This window comes from Crocodylus siamensis, chromosome 2 (assembly GCF_052110815.1).
Source record: "Crocodylus siamensis isolate JL-2025a chromosome 2, ASM5211081v1, whole genome shotgun sequence".
Taxonomy (NCBI): domain Eukaryota; kingdom Metazoa; phylum Chordata; order Crocodylia; family Crocodylidae; genus Crocodylus; species Crocodylus siamensis.
In genome coordinates, this window is record NC_143396.1 from 251,651,727 (window position 1) to 251,675,801 (window position 24,075).

Consider the following 24,075-nt stretch of genomic DNA (forward strand, 5'->3'; position numbering starts at 1 on the left):
AAGCTAGAATACTGTCAGATTTTGCAGTCCAATCACTAGCAGACCTTGCCAGCACCATTTCTGTAAATTCATGATTTTTATCATTGAAAAGCAGATGGTTAACATAGGCAAGTTCAACACTATTTAAACTTAGCCTGGCTATTTATATAATAGCACCAAGATATTGATAAGTCTCCCAAAACAGAGTTAATTAACCAACTGTTTCCAAGATTTCTGTTTGCATAATTTCAAAAACAAAATACAGTAGACAGCATTTTGCTATGTCAAAGACAAAGGGGGTTTGGATGTTTTCTAAATCAATTTGTTTGCATCAAAATAAAGAGGTCAGTATGTTTTGAGCATAATAGTGCCTATCAGAGCAAAGGGAATTCAAACTAAATTGAAAAATAATCCAGTTCTATTTGTGCAAACAAACTCAATTAACTGTTCTTCCATTTTATTTACATGCTTATTGAAAAAGAGACAGGACAGGAAGCATGCTATTTATATTGGCATGTCACACTTTGAAACAGGAATCGGCTTCTGAAAACTTAGGAAGCCTGAAGCCATAGCCACCCACTTAAGTGGACTAAAAATATACAAGAAAAGCTTTAAATAATGAGGGTAGGTACAAGTTGCAGAGACAGAATTGCCAGGGGAGAAGAAATTGTTTCCCCTTCCTTCCTCAGCTTTTCTGTTTTCCTCTCTTTAACCCCTTTTTCTCACTCTTCCCTTCATTTTTCTTCTCACTTTCCTCCTCTCTCCCTGGTCACACTCTCACACTCTCTATCATGCCCACACTCTATTGTTTGTCTCCTATCTTATTCCCTGTTTCTCCACCAAGTCATCATCACAATCCAAGGCCAAAATGAATGCAGAAGTGAACAGAAGTGTGGATGCCAGCCCCCCAATCTAAACCAGAGGCTGGCTGCTCAGGCTGGTGGTACAATAAACTCATTGTACCTATGGATTTGCCAAAGTGTCTGAGAGCATACGCAACTGATAGGGGGTGTACAGGCCCAGTGCCCCCCCAAATGGACGACACTGATGCTGTTGGTAAGGCTGGTGCCCCCCTGACAGGGTCAGCGGCTTCTGCAGGTGCCCCCTGCAAGTTCAGGAGGCACTGGTCACTCATGTCTGGGAGTTTGGATCCATGGCTCCAGTTGTAAAGAATAATTTGAATTACCAATGACCTTCAAGTTTCTTGATGTTAATAACCTAGTTCTGAAAAAGAGCTGAACTGATCTCTCTACAAGTACTTAGCCCAACAATCTGATCTCTCTCTTCCCTCCTTACCCTAATCAATCCAAAGAACAAAAAGAAAGCTAGGCAACTAAAGTGACCAATCATAGACCTCAGTGATAGTGAGCAGTAATAATGAATAGCAAATGCACCCGGTGAACACTGCTCACACAGAGATTGACATTTGTTCTTGTGCTACCTTTAATCAATAATAAATAGCAAACAAATTAATAAAATCCACTCTATTTACAAAGCACATACAAAACAAAAAGGCTCAAATTGATCACCTCAGTTGTTTGTAGCAAAGAGTTTCACTAGGTGAAGCATTGAATGATTGGAAAAGGAATTAGCAATGCATAAACAGTAACAGCCTGCCTTCCTGAATAAAAACAATTACATGTATTCTAGGTGGCAGGGTCTGACATGTTTTTTATCTAATAAAAGTAAAGGTCTCAGTGTACTGAAGCTACATCAATTAAAGAGAAGGACACAGGACAATTGCCTTGTTGGAGACTAGTAGTTAAAGCACTAAAATGGGAATCAGGATATTTGAGATCTAGTTTTGGCTTAGAAGCTCATGTCATCTCAGCTTTCCCAACCATAAACTGAAGATAATTATTGGTAAGGAAGTTTTCAGTGGATGAGTCTTTTGTCAGGAAATGAATTGTGACCTTTTTATGGGAATGCTCCTGCACTAAACGTTCATTGATAGGAAGTTCTCAAGTCCAGGACTAAATTTCTGGTCAAAAATCAGAGTGAGAAAGAACAGAGGTGCAAAGATGTGGCCATGAACCCAGGACAGCTGCCACACATAGGAATGTTTCCGGTTGCTGCCATGTTATGATGCACAATTGTAACTGCAATTTTTTTCTGGTCCCCCTAGCCCCCAGAGCTGGGACCCGGGGTGGCTGCTCCAGTCACCCTGCCCTAGTTATGAACCTGCACGTGATATCTGAAAACTGATAAAGTAGTAACCAGAGCTCCAGTCTGGGAAGTAGAAAAATCAAGTTCAAATTTCTGCAATGAAACTGGCACTGCTGGGAGTTGAATTTGATTTTCTTTTCATCACAATTGAATGAAAGCCTTATTTTTTTCCCCATAAACCCTGAAAATTTCTGAGCATCCCAGAGAAGTATCCTGAGCCCAAAGGATGACAGTCCCAACACAGATCAAAGTGGGCAAGAGTGCTCAAAAGCTCCCATGGCTCACCAAAGGCATTCAGGAGTGTGTGAAAGCTAAAAAGGAGGCATATACCCAGTGGAAGGGAGGGGCCATCACCAAGAAGGATTATACTTCCATTGCTAGAGACTTTAGGGGGACTGTTAGGAAGGCTAAGATGCAGACAGAACTGGGACTAGTGACCTGGATCAAAGATAACAAGAAGTCCATTTTTAAACACATAGGGAGCAAAAAGAAGGTACCAGGTAATGTGGGGCCCTTGCAGGTCACTCTTAGAGATCTGGATGATAAAGCTGTCCTCTTTAACAAATTCTTTGCCTCCATTTTTCTGAGCAGGGACCGGGTCATCCCTCCCACTGGGATTACAGACAGACCCAAGAGAGGCACAGCCAGGCCCAGGGTCTATGAGGACCTAGTCAGGGAACTTCTGGTGGGATTGGATGTGTTCAAATCAGCAGGTCCAGATGATCTCCACCCTAGGTAATTGGCAGAGGTCATTGCAGGACCCTTGGCACGGCTTTACGAGCACTTGCGGTGCTCTGGCAATGTGCCAGAGGACTGCAAAAGGGCCAATGTGGTCCCCATTTTCAAAAAAGGGAGGAAGGAGGACCCAGGAAATTATAGGCCTGTTAGTCTTACCTCAGTCCTGGGGAAGCTCTTTGAGAAAATTATCCAGAAACACATCTGTGAGGGACCAGCAGGGGAGATTTTCCTTAGGGGCAACCAACATGGTTCATTAGAGGCAGGTCCTGTCAGACCAACCTTGTTGACTTCTACGAACAGGTCAAAAAATCCTTGGACGCTGGTGTCACGGTGGACATAGTCTTTCTAGAGTTTAGGAAGGCCTTCGACGCTGTCTCTCACCCCATTCTCATTAAAAAATTAGGCGACTGTGGTGTCGATGCCTACACAGTCAGGTGGGTCACAAATTGGCTTCAGGGGTGCACCCGGAGAGCACCAGATCTCCAAGAGTGTCCTGCAGAGGCTCCGCATTACCCGGTACCTTCTTTTTACCCCCTATGTATTTAAAAAGGACTTCTTGTTGTCTTTGATCTGGGTCGCTAGTCCCAGTTCTGTCTCTGCTTTGGCCTTCCTAACCATCCCCCTAAAGTCTCAAGCAATGGAGGTACAATGGTGATATAATCCTCCTTGCTGATGGCCCCTCCCTTCAATTGCATGTATGCCTCCTTTTTAGCTTTCAGACATTCCTGAATGCATTTAGTGATCCATGGAGGCTTTTGAGCACTCTTGCCCCCTTTGATCTGCATTGGGATTGTCACCCTTTGGGCTTGGAGGATCGTCTCCTTAAGGAACAACCACTCTTCTTGGACTCCTAACTCCCCGCCCCTTCAGGACCTCAGTGTCTCCCCAACTTCTCTCCTTACCTCACTGAAATCTGCCCTCCTGAAGTCCAGGGCTGCTGCCTTGCTGCAGGCCTCTGACAAGCCAATCAGGTCCATAGAGCTGATCCTCCCCCTCTGTGCAACATTGGTCAGGCCACAGTTAGAGTACCGTGTCCAATTCTGGGCACCGCACTTCAGGAGGGATCTGGACAGCACGTAGACATCTTCATCAGCAACTTGGACAATGGGGTGAAAAGAACCTTGTTCAAATTCTCAGATGACACTAAGATGTAGGGAGAAGTGGGCACACTAGAAGGGAGGGGCAGGCTACAACTTGATCTGGACAGGTTACAGGGATGGACAGATGAGAATAGGGTGGGTTTCAATACTGACAAATGCAAGGTACTGCACCTAGGGAGGAATAACCAGCAGCATACCTACAGGCTGGGGAACTCCCTTCTCATCACCACAGAGGCAGAAAAGGATCTTGGAGTCATTATTGATTCCAAGATGAACATGGGCTGCCAGGGTGAGGACACAGTCAGGAAAGCTAACTGCACCTTGTCATGCATGCACAGATGCATCACAAACAGGTCCAAGGAGGTGATCCTCCCCCTCTATGTGACATTGGTCAGGCCACATTTGAAGTACTGCATCCAGTTCTGGGCACCACAGTTCAGAAGGGATGTGGACAGCATTGACAGGGTCCAAAGAAGGGCCACTTGCATGATAAGGGGGCAGCAGGCAGGCCCTACAAAGAGAGGCTATGGGACCTGAACCTGTTCAGCCTCCACAAGAGAAGGCTGACAGGGGATCTGGTGGCCATCTATCAACTTACCAAGGGGAACCAGCAGGGAACAGGAGTGAACCTGTTCCCCTGAGCACTACCAGAAGTAACTAGGAATAACGGCCACTAGTTGACTGAGAGTAGGTTCAGGCTAGACATCAGGAAGCACTACTTCACAGTCAGGGTGACTTCCCTCTGGAACCAACTTCCAAGGGAAGTTGTGCTCGCTCATATCGTGGGGGTCTTCAAAAGGAGGATAGATAATCACCCAGCTGGGGTCATTTGACCCCAGCATTCTTTCCTGCCCATGGCAGGGGATCAGACTTGATAACCTGCTCAGGTCCCTTCCAACCCTACCAACTATGAAACTATAACTAGTACACCATTAGCTAGTCTGCCATCCTCTTCAAAAGGTGTTGGTTTCATCACAATGAAAAACCAGGTCTAGAAAAGAGCTACATATAACTATCACCATTGCCCAGGCAATGGAACTTCTCTTACGAGGTGTTTTCACAGTCCCTTCACAATGAGGCTCCTACCCTGATTGGTCTTTTGAGAACTAATGTAAGTGTTTGTTAAGTGACTGAGAATTAACACTTCATATGTTTGGAAAATTAGTTTGCTTAGTATTCGTTTTTCCTTGATTGATTCTTAATTTCTTCACTCTCCCAATGCTCTAGGAATAGAATAGATGATCACCAAAGAAGGGATTACTACACCTATTTGGAAAATATAGGCCTAGATCCTATTTTATATAGGAGCTAAAAGTATGATCTGTAACACCGTGGACGCGTCTACACATGCATTAAGACACTTCTTTTAATGTGCCTTAAATTTAGTACCTCTATGTGAGGTACTGTGCATTAGGCTGCCTTAATGCACAGTAATGAATGTGCATGGTTTTCAAGTGACACAATGCAAAGTAGGCTATTTTACTGTGCATTAGCATAATCAAAGTTTTTTTATGTGACATTGCACAGTAAAATAGACTACTGCAAATTAAAGTACATGTGTAGATGCACCCAATGTGGGAGAAAGCCACCACCAGGCTGTGCAAAGTGGTGTTTATGCTCCCTATACTATTAAAAGCAATGGTCTATGATGTGTCTCCATCATAAGTAGCATTTGCTGAGATGGTCAAAGCCAATGGGTTTGCAGTTGCCTATGTAACAAATACTTAGACCAGTGGTTCTCAACTTTTTCAAATAGAGCAGCCCTCCCCCACTTTGCAAACCACTTTTAGAGCTGCTTCAGTTTACTTCAGTGCTTCACAATTGGGTGCTGTCACCTCCAGATGAGGCTTCCCAGTGCCTGCTGCATGGTCAGTCTGGGAAGGACTGTGGCATCGATGCATGCTCTTCCTGCATTAGGACTGTGATCAGCCTAAGCAAGCAGGAACAGCCTCATGCTGTGCAGCCCTCCCCAGCCTAGACCCTCCCAGAAGCAGTGAAAATGTCCTGTGTCCAGGATGGGAGGGGATAGATTGGAAGGAGCTACAGCTGAGCCAGATCCTGCTTCCTTTAGATTGTTGACAGCCCTAATGCAGCAGGCATAGGTGGCAGAAGGTGGGGGATAATAGGGCTTAGCCGCCCCCAAACATGGAGCAGCTGTAGGGCCACAAGGCAGCCAGGCTTCCTCCTTCTGATGGCTGCAGCAGGGGTAGAGAGGGGCACACAAGCAGTGGTGAGGCAGGGAGTGGGGCTGGGGCAGCCTGGGCCTAGGGGAGGGGCAGGCACTGCACAGCCAGTGGGGCATGGGACCAAGCCGCAAGCTGCTCATCCAAGGTGGGCACAGCTCCTGCTACTACACCCACCCTGGGAGAAATGGGGGGCTGTGCACCCCAAGATCCACATGGAGCAGAGAAGGCTGCCACTGTGGGCTGTGGTGACACTGGGCTCTTCCCAGTTGGGGGGGCAGGCTGGCCAGGCTATGCTCAGAACAGGCAGTGGGGCTTGGAGGGGACTATGGTGGGGGGCTGCAACCACCCCAAAATTCACTGTAGCCCCAACCCAAGACTCCCTCCCAGGACCGCTGCTGCCCACCCCAAGCACAGCCCCCGACCAGGAAGAGCCCAGTGCAGCCCCAGCCATTAATCCACACATTATCACATACAGATTAATGGCTTCCCCAAGCTTAACCATGGTAATTAAGCCACAGTTTCAGGCTACCACCAAGGTAGCCAGGGAGGCTGCAGGCAGCTACACTTAGGTTCTAGGATAGCTGTGACAGTCAGCCAGAAGGCTGCGAGTGGCTGCACTGGGGTCTGTGGAGCCCTGGCCCAACTCGTTGCCCATGGTGGTTGCACACAGGAAAGAGATGGGCTAGGGTTCCATGGACCCCAGTGCAGCCATTTTCAGCCCACATTACAGCTGCCTGCAGCCTCCCCACCTCCTTCTGTAAGGAGATCCACCCTGCCCCCTTGTCTGGCCTCTCCTATCCCTTTACCCATGCTCCAAGATTGCAAGACTTTCCATCCTTTTCTCTGTTTTCTTTGGATTTTTTTTATTTTTGCAGCAAGCCCACCCTTTTTTCAGGGATCCTGCCTGATTTCACATTTTATGTGAAGATCGTGCAATCACAAATTCAGTAAGTCTCTACATGTAGTATTGCCCTTTGAGTCCCCCCCATCACGGACTCTGAATGTCATAGTGGGCCATGATATTATATACATTTTGACTTCCTCTTCGCTCCCACAGCCAAGCTGTGACTTTTTCCCCATTTCCAATTATTCCTGTTTCTTCACCATCCTTAAATGCCTGGCAAACATCACAAAACAGTTCACCCAGAATCCCTGCATTGCCTCTTCTCTCAGCCTGGCACATATAATTAATGTGGCTCTACCCTCCATGAGATGAAGCTGAACCGAGATGCTCTGCGCTTCATCTGCATATATATTTTTGGCACATCTGAGAATTTCTGACAAGAACACACAGTTCCAGTCATGAGTGGGGCTAATCAGCATATGGATCCTTTGTGGGGGTGTATCTGGAGTACACATGCAAACTGAGCAGTGGTGAGCTCTGAGGTCACTGTGGCTTAAGATGCTGTTGACTCTGGTGAGACCCAGCCCAATTAACTAGGTGATAAATCATGAGCCTTTGGCTTTGGACTAACATCATGCAGAGTTTGTACTATATATAAGCAGATGTCAAGATACAGCTTAAAAATGTGTTTATGGAGTGCCTGTGCTAAAACTTGCCACAGTTTTAAAAAGTAATATGTATCAATTTTGGATAAACTAAGTACCAGCGACCCTCACCATTCACAGGAGATACAAGAATGTATCTCCCACAAATGGCAAAATCCCTAAATAAGGCACTGCGTTCATGCAGTGGAAGCCCAGCAGCAGCAAGTGCAGAACTCCCAAGGAGCTCCAGTAAGTGTATAAAGTGTATTTAAAATGCGGGTTCAGCATTCACGAATATTTGAAACCACGAATGCCGAACAGGCGAACAGCGAGGGTTTCCTGTATATGCAAACTGTTACATTCATGTTTAATTTCAAGGTTATTGTTTTCAAATTTGCTCCTTACTCTTGGGCTCAGGAAAAGCAATGTCTGACAGAAAGGGGAGAGGGAAGGGTAAAAAGTTGTGGTGAAGCAGAGAGCAAAGATCATTAGTTTCTATACCTGGAAAATTGTATCAAATTTATAAATTGTCCATATATAGAATCTAAACACTGGGGGAGGGGGGACATCTTATAATCAGGTCTATCTTCTAGTCAAGTAAATATGGTAAGATAGGAAGGATAAGGATTTGTTAAAAAGGGGTGGGAATTTGGATATTTGAATTGCCTGGTTTGCTGGTTATGTCATGTTTAATTATTACTGCATTTTTGTTATGCTTGGGAATGAATTTTATAGCATTAAGTCTTGTCAAAGTTGCCAAAATATAAATCTAAAGAAATAATGTAAAGTTTCTATTATTATTATTATTACATAATCAATGCAATTAACTAATGTACATTCCATTGGCCTTAATCCAGAAGTGTCCATTGCCATGTTGTTGCATCTTCTCACCCATGTTATTGCATTTATATTGATAGTTGTGATATTGTCATTTTTTTCCATCACCTTGACACAGCATTTCAATGTGGCATGTGTTTATGTAAGTTAAAACCTGTCACCTTCCAGCTATAAATGCACAATGAATCAGAAGTGGAATCAGCAAGAAGAAAAAAGTTAGATAAAAGCAAACAGCACAGGCAGGGAATTAAGTTGGCTTGGGACCACTATTAATTGTATTCTTAATAACTAACTTTATCAAACAGTCCTGTCATGGAGAACAGCTTCAAGACACTCGGTAGTTTCAGGCTGTTATGTGTTGTCTCGTAAAAACCTGCCATCCTGAATTTGGCATACCTGAGTTTAGAAATTCTTGAGTCAACTAGCTATGAACAACCTGATAACTCAAAGTAAAATGTAATCATTATCCGGTCAGATTATAGCCATGGAAGTTTGGATTTCAAGGAGCATTTAATCTAGAACCTAACTTTAATGCAGTACTCATATATGCCTATTGGTTGCCCTTCCACACACCTTGCTCTACAAGTCCTTATGCACTATAATAAGTTGCATATTCACACTTTATGAAAACGAGCCAGAAAATTCTCTCAGGAAGTGAACAAATCATAAAACTGAAACCAACTCACAGATGCCCATGCTGAAAAAAGTGATCGGGATTCTTCAGAAGAAACTAGTTATTTTGGCTACTTTGATTCCAAAGGGATCAACTCAACAATTTTCAAAAGTGAATGTTTAGTACTTTTTGGAAAATCACACTTTTTAAAGAAATGTGTCAGAAGGAGTACCCTAAAATCAACAATCACTCTTGATATTGTTTGCTTACAAGTAAGTTTGCTTCATCAAGAAGTTCATGTTTAAAATATTTTACCATTATTACTAACTTTAATGTTTAGTACAACAACAATCACAACTGTATATTTTGAGGTAGAATTAGCATGCTAATAAATCCAGTCCATGTGGCGGGCCAGTACGGGGTGCTCCTGCACTGCACCCAGCCACCTTCCAGACTCCGAGTGCCTCCCTGGGGGTGCCTCACATCTGACCAACCCCCTTCCTGGAGCACACCCGTTCACCTGGGGATATTGCTGTCACCACCCAGGGACGGGCTTGATCCTGGCATGGTGTCCCCTGGGAAACACAGGCCTAGTAGCCCTTGAGGGTACTTGACTCACTTCAAGAACTTAGGATGCTTCCCTCAGTCGGAAGCACAAGTAGTGGTCTCCCTTAGTCAACCGAACCAAGGGGACCCCAAGGCATAATCTAGACCCACTCCCAATAAGTCTCCCATGCTAGATACAAAGGAGAACTTTATTGGTTACAAGGAGTATGCTTGGTTAATAGGGTACAGAGTTGAGTAGTATCAGAGAAATCCCACAGAGCAAACAGGGTGGCTGGGGTAGCCTTTGATCACGCATCTGAGTTACTGCAAGCTATATATCTAGTTAGATCTCAGGTAGTTTGCTTACAAGTATCATCCAGGGGCAGGTGGAGATTCCCTCTGGAGGCAGGCAGTTCACTGATCATGAGTTTCAAGAGAGAGCAAAGTTCAGATGGTCCATCTCTTTTCTCTCTCTGAGTTTTCATAATGGCTACTGCCCCTCCTCCTGGCCAGTCCTTAACTTATATAGCCCTTATGACCTCATTTACCTGGTCCAGTGGAGGCCAGCACCATTTGAAATGGATCACTGGTTCCTGGGCAGACTGGCAGTCTCTAGCCCACTAGGGAGCCCAAGCCCCTCACCCAGGTATGTGATGCCAGTCACGTAGGCAGAGGGAAAAGATTTTCCCCCTCCCTCAGGAATGTATCTAGCTCAGGTTACCTAGAGAGATAGGGTAAGATGTGTACCCTCTGTAGGGCCCATACTAACCAAACTGTCACAGAGCAGAGTTTTGGGAAGAAAAAAAGATGGCCTTCTGCCACGGTCTACTGGTGTTTGTGAATAGCTAATATATTCTTAAGATCTAATAAGCCAGAGCCTTAGGGTACAAATTTCCATTAACATGATAATGTGTCTTGTCACCATTTGCTTAAAATTAATAAGTACTTATTAGTTATTAGTCAATAGGAAGTAATTCTTGAGTTTGTTAAAACTAAGAGCAACCAAAAAGGCAGAGATGCCACCTACCAATCAGCATTTCTTATCAAGGAACAGCTAAATATAACATTTTAAGAGGATTTTTTTTACAATATTACTGTGGAGGAAACAGCAAAGCAAACTGCTATATTGTCAGACAAGATATTTTCACAGGCCTTGCAAATTATTTTTACTAAGCAAGCCCATCTCAAGATGCTGAGGCTGTCTCTATATATAGCATATCCGTAATCCCAAACATGATCTCAGACAAAGACTTCTGACACTGCAAGAATCTTATAACTATTCCATGAATTTTTTAGAAAGCCATAAGTTGGGGGAAACAGTAGTAGACATCAGTCCCAGACTTATGGCCTTCCACTGGAATTTCATTCCTGCAGTCCCATTTAAGTCAAAGAGTTGTGACTGACCATCACTTTTATGGAACAACTTAAAGGGCCCAGTTCTTCACTTACTCTGATAAGAATAAGGGACCTCACTGAAGTCACTGATATATAAATGGGATGAGCGAGATAAATACTGTACAAAAAGGGGCAGTCTCTCAGATACTCAGGGTCCAAATTATCAAGGACTTCATTGTATCAGCAAGTTGATTTGTACCAGAAAAAGGGTCAGAGAGACTGTGAAATAGAGAAGTCTGTGCTAAGCTTCGAAGAACTGGCATTGCATGTTCTCAGTGGGTAAAATCAAAGGCAGGAAAGCCATCAGCCACTTTGTGTACCAGCTGTGGGGTTAATTAATGGTCATGGCTTCCCGTAACTAGTCTGGATGACAAGCACAGAGATGACTGATCCTGACACCTGTAACATGACCATATATACACTGTTGGGGCCAATGAAGAACATTTCTAGTGCACAGGAGGAAATGGTTGCACTAGACTGCATCTCAGAAAAGACACTTCTCTAAACGAGGCACAGAGAGACCAGTCTACGTACAATCAGAAGTCGATTGCACACCCTTGCACAAAGAGGGGTGAGAATTTTTGCCCGGTCCTCATTTATTTGTCCATTTGTACAAGTGCCAATCACAATCTGATTCTTACAAAATAAGGGATACCCTGTCAAAATATTTTGTAATTTAAATGGGAAACAGCAGCATTGCTTTCTCATGTGAAAAATCCCTACAGTGCCATTCTTGAATAAAAACAGGTAAGGAATGTTTGATGATTTGGGGACTAGAACAGAGTGAAAAGTGGAGAGACATCTGCTGCAAAATCAATCGGGATGCAAATTTCAGTTCAATCCTGTTTGTGATCCTTTTTTCAGTTTCCCAACCACACTGGAGCGTGTAAGCACTGCTAGATCTATCTTTCATTTTTCTTGATTTTTAAGTATGAACACAGAAATATCCATCAGGCACAAATTTTGAGTTTTATATCCACACAGTTTCAGATTGTTTGTAGTGCTGTTTTGTTATATGACACATTACCTGAGGGAAAAAAAATCAACATTAGCACATAATATTGGTAATCACACACGTAACTGTTCAAGCGATGACAAATAATAACAAAATACACAGCTCCTGTAAAATTAATAAACTGCACATTTTGTAATATGTTTGTGGACAGCTCAAATTGAAACCAAGGTGACATTCAAATTAATTATTCATGGAGATTTCATTTCTCAAGTCTGTTGCAGACAAATTTCCTTGTGGCACTAGAATAAAACCACTGAACTCATTTTCATTTGCATCCTAATTAGGATTTGAACCTGGGACATCAAATACATTGCCTCATTACATCATTTAACTCTATTTTGTCCTAGTGTCCCTAAAATATTAATGGAAGTTATGAATGAATACTCAAAAGCATAGCTGTTGCAGTGTCACAAGAGTTAGGTATGCTTGAAAGAGGTGGTAAGTAAGACAACAGGTAAACTACACATGTGAAAGAAAAAAATATCTTTTGTAACTTCAGGATTAAAGCAGCAAATAGATCCTAATTAGCATAATGCATCCACCTGGGCTTTAACATCATAAAATAACTTGATAGAGTACAAGACATTCCCAGTTTTGCTGCAAGTCCTCTGTACAGTTAAGTGACTAGTACAGATTACACGTGAGTCATTTTAATTAGAGTGACAATGTCTGATTACAGTTACAATACAGATGCTAAATTTTCAGACTATTGTGCAGTTTTAAAGCCTTACAGCCTACACAGAGATGATTCGGATTTGCAAAATCTTAGTGATAGACACATAAAATGAGAGGCTCAATGGCAACATAAATTATTATTAAGATATAATAGAAGGTAGGATTGCATTCCCAACTATCTGTCATGCACTGTAGAGTCAAGATGAAACCCTTCACACTAAGAGCTCAATTGCTTGCCAGTTCTCAGTTTTGCCATGAGTCTTGTGATATTCAGGGCTCATTCTAAGTCTCAGCTCCAGAAGCCCTGCAATGATGTGAGAATCTCAACTTCCATTTTAAAAAATGTTTTCAAGCTTTTCTCTGCAGCCATGAGAGTTGGAAACATGAACTGCAAAAGCTCATAATGCAAATGGCAAATCAAGAGAACTTAAAATACAATTTTAAAATGTTCATCCTATTTAAGCCAGTAATTATTTTTTACTGTAGGCCTTCGTAGCATGCATCCATGTAGGGAAAAGACAAAGACTACAGTGTTTCCTAGACACAGTACCAAGGTCTCCCATAGTTACAGAGCATATAGAAGGAGTTTAATTACTGCTAGCTTCCAAGGTTGTATTGCCTGTCCTCTATGTTCATGAGCAAACTTTTCAAAACAATTTATGCCCTATATTTATCCCATGGTTTTTTTTCCACAAGCATTCCATGAACAGAATACGTGATGTGGATAAACAGTGACAAGAATAGAACCCAAAACTCCAACCATCTCCTAACAGCTATAAAACTATGAAACATTAGATATTAGCATACATATGATGACTATCACCTTGGTCAATACAGCAGAAGCTGAACCTGGAACCTCCACAGCTGAAAGCATAAATCACTACAGTTACATGTAAAGAGTCAAGCTTGAAAGTTTTGAGCTGAATAGAGCCAGACTTTTCAGTGAATAATAAATTAACTCAAAATGTGGCTTGGGGTACCCCAAATCTGTTTTCAAATACACCTGATAACTTTGGCTGGAAAAAGGTTTCAGGGCTAGTTCTGAGAAGACAACAGCATCCCACTACAATCAAGGAGTTCCCTGGTTAGAACATGATCACAGACTGTGTTTAAGTCCTTCCTTTGCCTGAAGGGACTGGAATCCCCAGCTCTCGCCTCCCAGGGAACTGCCCTAGCTAAAAGGGGCTGATACCATTCAGATCTGCTGCTTTAGGAATGGTGAGGTAGTTTGAAATACTGGCTCCATGTACTCTGATGAGCAGTTCAGGGGCCTAAGCTCCTGCTGCATGTCCCTCTGTGCCTGCAGACTGTCTTCCTGCATTGCCATAGTCTCCCTCAGAGCAGCTATGGCTTACATTATGCCCTCAGAGATCTATTGCATTTGAAAACTAGGAGTCCTTCTGGCCTGGAGGATTCCCAGGCTTAGTCTACATCTGTAGAGTAGTCCTGGTGACATTCCTGAAGCTTCACTCCTCTGCTGTTGCTGCCCTCCTCTGCAAGGAGGAAATCAACATAGCTATGCCTTCTTTGGTCTTCTCCCTCATCCTCCTCACACTCACCCTAACCTGTGGGGTCTGTGTCCCTCTTTGCTGCAGGTGATAGCCCCAAAAGTAGATGTATCGAGCATTCATTATTGTATCCTCAGCTTTAAAGATAACTTCTAACCCACTAATTTCTGGGATGCCACTGCCGGTATATCTTCCCAACTTGTAGGAGCTCTGGCAATGGTAGGTACACATGACTGATGTTTTCTGATGCCCAAATCCTTGCCAGTGGCCAGCCACCATAACCAGGGATTGGGGACAAGTGCTGGGGTTACTAAGCTGTATCAGATGTGTGTGGCTGTAGCACATGAACCATTAGGACAGTGAGGCTCCACAGCTTGGGTGCAAAGCTCCAACCCCTCCCTCCATTCCCCAGGCTGTCCATACCTTGCAGGATATGCAGGCCAGTCTGATGATGCAGAACTAGCCATTTGCAAGAACCAGGAGGAACTCCACTAGTTATACTTTGCTGCTGCTATCAGCAGGGTGTCAGCAGAGGTCCTCAAGCACTGGATTGGAACAGCTGTTGGGAGGATCAGAGAACAAGCCCACCTTGCCCCTGAATGCCAGGCCCTGGACCTCCTTCAACCCCTGTTTTCTGGGTCTCACTCAGAGTAAGTAATGAAGCTCAGTGGTCATTGCCAGCATGGATCTTGGACAGCAGTTCAAAGAGGAGGCAAATGGCCTACCTGGCACCTAGTAGGTGGAATCCCACCATTCACTGATGACACACAGGGGGTGTCACCCTCTGAGATCAGCCATGCACTTCCTGGAAGCACCGGCAGAAGTGAACTTCTGGTTTCACTACTGGGGGACCCTCCTCCCAGTCAGCAGTTGGCTGCTATGGAACCACCCCCGATCAATGATCAGGTGCCCCCCCAGACTCGGGAGGCACCAGTCACCCATGCCACACTTGTTTGTAGCAGTGCTTTAGGTCTTGGGCCACCCTGCTGTCCATCATAGTGGTGGCCCCACCCAGACAGTATAGTAGATAGTCCATGTTAAGGTAACAATATGGATTTTGTATGTTGGGGTAATGATATGAATTTGGAGGAGTACTATGTGCAGCTGACTAAAGGCTTTTTCCTGCGCCTCAGCAAAAGCTGCTGGTCACAAGGTTGGATGATATATTAAAAGGTAACCTCAGCAAAAGCTGTTAGTCACAAGGCTAGTTGATATATTAAAAGCACCCAACTTGCCCAATGCCTAAGTAAGCGGATTCTTAACAAAAAGATAGGGTACAAAGTGCATGATGTGTTAAACAACTAGTGTCAGGAGACAAAAGCAGAGATACAGCCTTGGAGATGGGAAAGTCAGCAAGAAAACCAGCAAGAACCAGTGAGAAACTGCAAAGTGACCAAAAGAAGATAGGGGTCAAAGTCTTAAGCAAGCGCTCTTGGCAGAGAGGCATGTAAGTGAATGAAATGCAGGCAATACCATGCTGAGGAAGCAAACAGTACACAGAAGTGAAGCTTTAAATGGGAGGAGAAATAGGTGGAACCGGAGGAAGGATACAGGTAGGGTAAATGTTAATATGTATGAACCAAGGTGTATAAATATTGGAAAGAACTGTTGTTCAGGGCTGCTCCCCGTGTTCATAGACTGGGTGTCTGTGAGGGAGCTCGCCCGAAGCTGTCTCCATTCTGAATAAAGCTGTTGCGAGCAATGTGTGCTGGTGTTTGCTCCCTGTCTGCTCTGGCTAATGAGTACCAGGATCCATGGGCGATTGGACCATTGTCCCCCTAGTCGTTAGACATTGCATGGAGTTGGGGGTCTAACAATCCAGATATGTCGTGTTTTTAAAGACTTACTGAATAACATTTCATCTCATAAAAATCAGCGAGGTCATGGACTTCCTCACATATCTAACTCATTAAGCAGCAGGTAGCACCACATATGTTGCTAGGTTGGTTAGTTGTGAGTGGGTGAGTAATGTGAAGAATGATAAAGCACCAAATTGCAGTGCCACCCTTTAATAATGCCTGATTCATACAGGTCTGCATCACAGTCAACAGAGGGGGTAGCAGAGCGGCTCTCTCATAAGGGGCTACACATTACTGGTGGCTTCTTCTGGGCTGACCAGTTGCCTAAACTGCAGAAGAGATGAAAGAAGCCTGTACTGATAAAAATATAACCCTTATACAAATTGGGCGTAACTGTAGCAGTTTAACATTGTGCATCATCCAACTGCAGCCTTTTTAAAACTAGTATAAGACCAAAATAGACAATATAAACATTTTGTACATCCCCACCAATATGATACCTCCTGCATCTCTGTTCTCCCCAGTTATTTAAAAAAGGAACTGCTCTGGAGAAAGAAGAATTGAGTATTTGAATATGCTCCATGGACCCAAAATAGCCTCAGTCTATTCCATTGAATGGATAAGGAATCTTCAGCTTACCAGGAAAAAAAGGACACACAGAGTGGAAAAGAGAGTTAATTAAAAGTTCTCTCTAATGGTATTCCATTATTCCCTTTACAATTAGTTCTATGTTTGACAGACCTGGAGTTCTATCACTGGAGCAATAACTACTACTGCACATTTGGGAAAGCAGTATCAAATAGTTTCCTTTTTAAAAGGGATTTGAAAAGCCTGTCAGTACGTACAATATCTGGATGTAGTAAATAAAATGGGCTCGTTCCATTTTCACTAATGAGCTGTTATATCTAATCTGTAGACAGGAAGCCATGAAACAGCACAAAGGCAGTGTTGAAAAGGTTTGACTCCCCAAGTCCTACAAAGGACTAAAGCTGAGATCAGTGACACGTGTGGTTTTGGGTGGTTCTTCTGAGATCAATCCATCTTGATTTGGAAAATTGGTCAGATGTGATGTTTAATCACCCTCTGTGATTCTTGTATAATTCTTTACCTCTAGCTGAAATGTGCCAAGAGGTAGGATGTGCACATGCACAAATAAAGGTAAATCCCATTTCTGCAAACCTCAGCATGGGTTCACCTGCAATTAAAAGTCCTGGAGAAAGGTTTGTGCTACAGCTTGCATGGAATTAGGATGTATTATGGGCTCCAGGAAGCAAAATTTTAGAGAAGCCGCAAGGAAGTCAGTTCTGTACAAATAGCCAAGGATGTAAACCTGCAGCTGTAACACTCCTAGAAAACGGGTGATTGTTTCAATAAAAAGATAGTGAAATTTAATCAGACTAGAAGCCTCTCTCCCAGCACTTAACACACAAAACAATTTGAGTCAGTTCTGAGACAGACCCTAATTTTTTTTGTGATAATTCTAGAGGAAGATTAATTATAAAAACTAAAAGCAGCTCACTTCCCTACCAAATAAATAGCCCAGCACAGATCACAGTCAGTTCTAAGATCAGAGGTTACCTTGAACAGTCACTCCAACTCCCATTGTAGGTTTTTATGCTAGCAAAGGATTTACAAGCAACCATTCATTCATTCCTCCAACATAACCTTGCTGCATTGTAAGAACTTGTTGAAATCAATAGAAAAGGTCTATTTATTTAGCTTTCCACAGAAGAACTCCAGGTTGATGGATAGCAGTACAGCTGCACTAGCAAACTGCAATAAGGCAGAAAAAAAATTCTTGTGCTGGCCACTCTACCAGCAGGTATTCTCAAAGCCCACCATGTGGCCACTGAGTCATTCCTGAAGTAGGCTTATTAACTATAGTCAGGGTAGCAGGTGTGTGGCAGTGGTTTTCTTGAAAGAAGAAACAAGACAGCTAAAACAGAGGATTTGCTGGAGTGACATCTCAAGGAAAAATGCTTAGCAAGAAAATTTAAGTAGAGCTTTTACATTCTTCCACTATCTATATCAGGGATTGCCAACCTCTGGTGCACATGCTTCAAGTGGCATGTAAATCTTCCGTGTGTGGCATGTGGCAGATCAGGGAGGGGACAAACAGCATAGTAGCACGTAGGTCAGGAAGGAGAAAGTAGAGCAGCACATCTGGCAAGGAGCACAGAGCAGAAAGCAAAGAATCAGATCAGGCAAGGGGAGGGGATTAAAGTGGCACTCAGGCAGGGTGCAGGGCTAATTTGTGGTATGACTGCCAAAAAGGTTATCCCACTGATCTAGATCATGGGTAATCAAGCTACAGTACAAGTGCCACACGTGGCTAGGCAGCCTGTGTGTAGCACATGGCAGATCAGGTGTCACGGAGTCATGCAAGTGCCCCGTGACTGTGATTGGCAGAGCTGCCAATCACCCGGGCAGCTCAGGTGCCGGTTACCAGGGCGACCAGGCGGGTCACATGGCCAGAAGGGGGCAGGGCCGGGCCTTTATAAACAGCTTAGGCCGGAGCCTGCCTCATAGTTCCCTTCTGGCTGCTGCAGGAGCAGGAGCTCTGTGGCTGAGCTGAGTGGCCTGAGTTAGTGGTCGCAGCCTTACCATGCTAACCGGCTGTGATGATGCGGGGAACAAGAACGCCCTAAAGGGAGGTAGGCTTGAGAGCCTTGGTGCGGGCTTGCGTTTATGTTCGGAGCAGGGAGACTCTGTGTGGTTTATGTTACACCCGGATGGCTTGAGCTTATGTTACAGTTTGCACCGGAGGACCGGGTGAGGCTGTAGGGGAGTGAGGAGGCCTCACGGGGGCTCCCCAGCAGCTTGGGGGTTCCCGGTGCCCAGTAGGGGCACAGTGCCAGAGGAGCACTATTGTTGGTGCCAGAGAGGCACTGTATTGTGCCAGGGAGGCGTGGGGTTGCAGACCCCAGCCCATAAGGGCGGTGTTTTGCCCAGTGGGGCAACCGGACCCAGAGAAGGGTCAAGGGGACAGGCGCAGTGGTGATCGCCTGTGCCCCTAGCGTGCGGAGCGCGGTAGTGGCCCCAGAGAGGGCAAGGCCCAGAGCGGGGCAGAGAGAGCGCGAGGCGTGCAGTGTTGGCCCCAGAGAGGGCAAGGCCCCAGAGCGGGGCAGAAAGAGAGAGGGCGAGCAGGCAAGGAACGCTGGCAAGGGCGCTGGTATTAGGGTGGCGGTGGCAAGCCAGGCCCAAGGGGCGCCAGCGATAGTCGGATGCCGGCAAGCCAGGCCCAGGGAGCAGGCTGGAAGATAGGAGCCCGGACCAAGGGGGCGCCAGGTGGGCGAGGAGCCCAGGGTGCCCGAGAGAGAGAGAGGGCACCAGAGGGGTAAGGGACCATACAACGTCCCACAGAACAGCTGCGAGGCTTGAGGTGTGCTGAAGGGGAGGTTTGGAGGCACGCATAGCCCTTAAGACGGGGCACATAGAGATGCCCCATTTCAGAGTAGGGGCAGGAACATTGGTACCATTAACTAGGGGAGCAGAGGCAGCCTCCCGTACAACTTATTTGTCATCAAAGTCATGGTGGGTGAGATTCTGAGGGTGCTGAGTCCACCCTAACGTGACGGTAGGGGGCGCTAGGGAGTTCATGGCCGCTCCTAGGCCCCACTCCCTCACATCAGGGAAGGGACAAACAGCACAGCAGAAATTAGGGCAGGAAGCAGAAAACAAATCAGCAGATCAAGCAGGAAGTTCAAGGCAGGAAACAGAAAGCAGGGCAGCAGATTGGACAGGGAAAAGGGATTCACAGAGTGCAGGGCTAATTTGTGGTGCACTTGCCAACAAGGTGGGTCCTTACTGATTAAGATTAACACAGGCAAATGTCAGGAAAAGCTTAAACACTGACTCAAGGACATTGACCCCAAGGGACCAGTAATTTGGCTGGGGGGGGAAACACTGGCAATTAATGCTGCCACCACTCCTTTTTTGGGAAGGTACAACTTTCTGTTTGAGGGAAAAAAAATAATAATTTAATTATCAGTCAAAGGATAAGCCACACAAAGGGAAGGGAAACACCTTTCTTACACCAGTAATGCAACAATTTAGCTTTCCATTCTGAGTTTTGTAGGACAGTTCTGCTCAGCTGTATAACCATATTCCATTGTTGCTGGTAAAAGATGCAAATCTTTGCCTTTTTCAGTGATATTTTTCCAAAATATATTAAAATTGCTGAAGACTTGGTTTTTGTTGTGTTTCTTCAAAATTCTCCTGTCAAAATGTATATGAGCTGTTGCAAGAGACTTTATTATCTACTTGGTACTGCTGCTTTTCATAACCATAATAAAACAGTTGTTTCATGTAGGGGATAAGAGCTAGAAATATTATATCAACTCATTACAGTCAGTCATAGCCTAGACATGACTCAGAAAAGCCAGGGTGGATCATGCAGACCATCTGAAAGTAAAATTCCCATACTTCTTTCCCAGCAGACAGTGAAACAATGGGAGTTCTCTCAGGAGGACTACAGGACTGGGTCTATCACCTGTGTTCATGTGGAAGGAAGGAGAAGATGGGATCTGAAAAGCCACAAGCTGTTTTTTGGAATGGAACTAACCCATTCAAGCTGTCAAGTGTTACAAATATTCTGTATTCCATTGGAAAACTAAATTGTGTACTTTCTAGTAACACACTGTACAGAAGATTGAAGGTACTAAGGACAGGTAATTCTAACAAATGGTTAAGATGGTTTAAGAGCAGAAATCCTACTGTCCTCTGCTGATAACACATCTCCTTTCTATCCAATGCCACACAGACCTTCAGAAATAAATAGTAATAATTTCTAGTCCTGATCATTTCCAGGTTCTTGAATGTTAATATTTTATAGCAATGCAAAGCAATACATTTGTACTAAGGTTCTAGGACTATGAAATGATACCTCAGATCAGTATAATTCATTCCTTGTCAGCCCTGAATTTATTATCATTCTGAAAGTCAAGGAAGGAAAAGAAGCCCAAAAAATTATTCTTGGCACCATAGAGAGCCATGCAATAATGACATTCAGTGATACCTGTGCTCATGAATGCTCGTATTCCTACATGCTTTTGAAACTCTTCCTCTGGTCTTTTAATGTATTCATGATGGAAGCTGAATTTTCCTACTATTCTCTGATGGGAAATGCTGTTATTTTTAGATGTATAGTTTTTGACTAAATAGAAATGTGAAGGACTTTGAACTGACTAAATCTTTTCAGTGCCATGCAGGTGATTTCAGCTCCTGATACAAGTAAATAATTTCCCATTGCTAAAATTAACTTGGGTGCATCTGGCCTCAGAGAGAAATCCTCTGGCAAGTCTTTTTGTGCCTGTACATGTTTGATTGTCTTTGATAACACCACATCCTACTTTTGCAATGCCTGCAAGTCACCCAGAGTCACAATGTTTTTCACTACTAACACAGGCATGCTCACAGTTTTAACCAAGAAAGCCCACACTTCCTGCCTTGAGCATCTACCTTGTAAGAATAAGCATCAGCTATGGAATTTTCAGCATGAAATAACACAATTTTGCAATGGTCCTTAACCTTTAATACAAAGGGAGAGAAAGAAAGAAGGGGCGAGAGAAACAATATTAAAAAAAGGAGAGAAATATGCCAGGGAAGTTCTATCAGAAGAAACATCTTTATAGAAACTCCAAAACACAAGAAACTTTGTGGAGGGATTACAGATCCATGCAGAATCAGAAATGAAAAGCAAAGAGACAGATGAGGAAGCAAAAAGTTCCAATCACAGGCCTTGGCAGCATGTTTGGAATATTAAGCTGAATCTAGGCAACAGGAAAAAGAATGATGAGTACCACAAGCATGGCTATCATTGCATTCAGAAAGAAGCAGAAAATCTGAAATAGTAGAAACAAGTAAAGAATTTGAAAACATAACTACCATGTAGCTCAGGCACACTGCTGTAGCAATGAAGTTTAGCACCCGGACCAAAGTCTGCAGCAGCAGCCCGCCCCCGCCCTGTGCACAGATCTGAGGGGCATCCCCCCCACTATGCTTGCCCAAGAGTGCACACAGCAATGGGGTCCACCCTTTCCCCATTCCCACATCCCACAAATGATCCACTCATGGCTCTGTCCTACACCCTACCCCAGCTGAGCAAAACTGGTTGATGCCCCTTCGCTTCGGTGCCTGGGGCTCTCGCCCCCCTCACCCCCCTGCCCTGCTACGGCACTGCTCAGGAAGGACTAACTACAGCAAAGAAACACTCTGATAAGTCATCAGATTTGGAAGCAAAGAATAATTAAAGAACCAAGGTTGTATGCTGGGGGGGGCAAATAGATACATTAACTCCAACAGCTCTTCTCTGTGCAACCCCTCTGCTATATGCTAGTAGTAGCAACAAGGAAAATTACTTACATTATCAGGAATATGATTATGAATCAAATTATCCCTGGACTGGGGAAAGCAAGACAAAAAAATTTGCTTTGTGATGGAAGCCAAAGGAGTGCCTCATGGGGACATGAGACAATTAAGCAAGAAGTGGATTCTATCACCCTACATGTCAGAAAAGTTATATCTAATGACAAACTACACCATTTCAGTACAAAGGACTTAATTAAGGGCCTGGACAAATTACACGTTAACATTACATTGAGTTTGTACACCAGTGTATATTATACCAATATCAAGAGCAGAGAGGACCAATTATCCTAGAGTAGCTGCTTCAGTAGGCACTATTATACCATCTCACCACTAGGACTAAGTACAGACATTTGGGGAGGTTAGATTGAGTTAAAAATAGCCACCCAATCTAAGGTAAGTCCTGATAGGGGAGCTAGCAGGGGGAATTTGGAAGGGGGCTGGTGGCATCCACGGGTGGATCGGGGGCAAGTGGAAACTGTAGGGAAACTGGGGGAGCAGGCAGGGTCCACAGGGAGTTAGTGAGGTCTGGGAGCATTTGATGGTATCGGGGGGGATCACAGTGCCCATGGAAGAGCTGGGGTGAGGGCATTAGGGGCTATCTTTAGACCCCAAACCTCTGCTGAACAGAGCTACACCCCCCTCCATCCCTCTCACCCCTTCCCCCACCATGACTTACTTCCTCAGCTCCCAGCATCTGCAAACACTGATAAAACTGACAAAAGGAGTATCTCACAGGATGGGGTGTTGGGGTGGGGGCTCCACTGGGAACTGTACAGAAATTCAGGTGTGAGGGAGCGAGACCTAGGGGCGGCCGTGAACCCCCTAGCGCCCCCTACCGTCACGTTAGGGTGAACGTAGCACCTTCAGAATCTCGCCCGCCACAACTTTGATGACCAATAAGTAGTATGGGAGGCTGCCTGTTTCCCTAGTGGACGGTACTGATGTTCCTGTCCCTACTCCAGAATGGGGTATCTATATGCGCCCCACCTTAAGGGCTATGCGTGCCTCCAAACCTCCCCTTCAGCACGCCCCAAGCCTCGTAGCTGTTCTGGGGGATGTTTGTATAGTCCCTTGCCCCTCGGGTACCCTTGTTCTCTCTCTCGGGCCCCTGGGGTCCTCACCCACCCGGCGCCCCCTTGGGCCGGGCTCCTATCTCCAGCCCGCTCCCTGCGCCCTGGGCCTGTCTCACTGGCGTCCAGCTAATTGCTGGCGCCCCCTGGGTCCGGCTCGCTTGCGCCGCCTAACACTGGCGCCCTTGGGCCGGGTTCTCGCTGGCATCCAGCTAACTGCTGGCTCCCCCTGGGTCTGGCGCATTACCGCCGCCCTAATCCCGGCGCCCTTGGGCCGGCTCGCTCTCGCCACCCTAATCCCGGCACCCTTGGGCCGCCTCGCGCTCAGTCTCTGCCCTGCTCTGGGGCCTTGCCCTCTCCGGGGCCGACACCGCGCGCCTCACGCTTGGTCTCTGCCCCGCTCTGGGGCCTTGCCCTCTCCGGGGCCGACACCGCGCGCCTCGCGCTAGGGGCACAGGCGCTCGCTGCCGTGCCTGTCCTCTTGACCCCTCTCTGGGTCCGGTTGCCCGACTGGGCAAAACACTGCCCTTATGGGCTGGGGTCTGCAACCCCACACACCACGCCTCCCTGGCGCAATACGGTGCCTCTCCG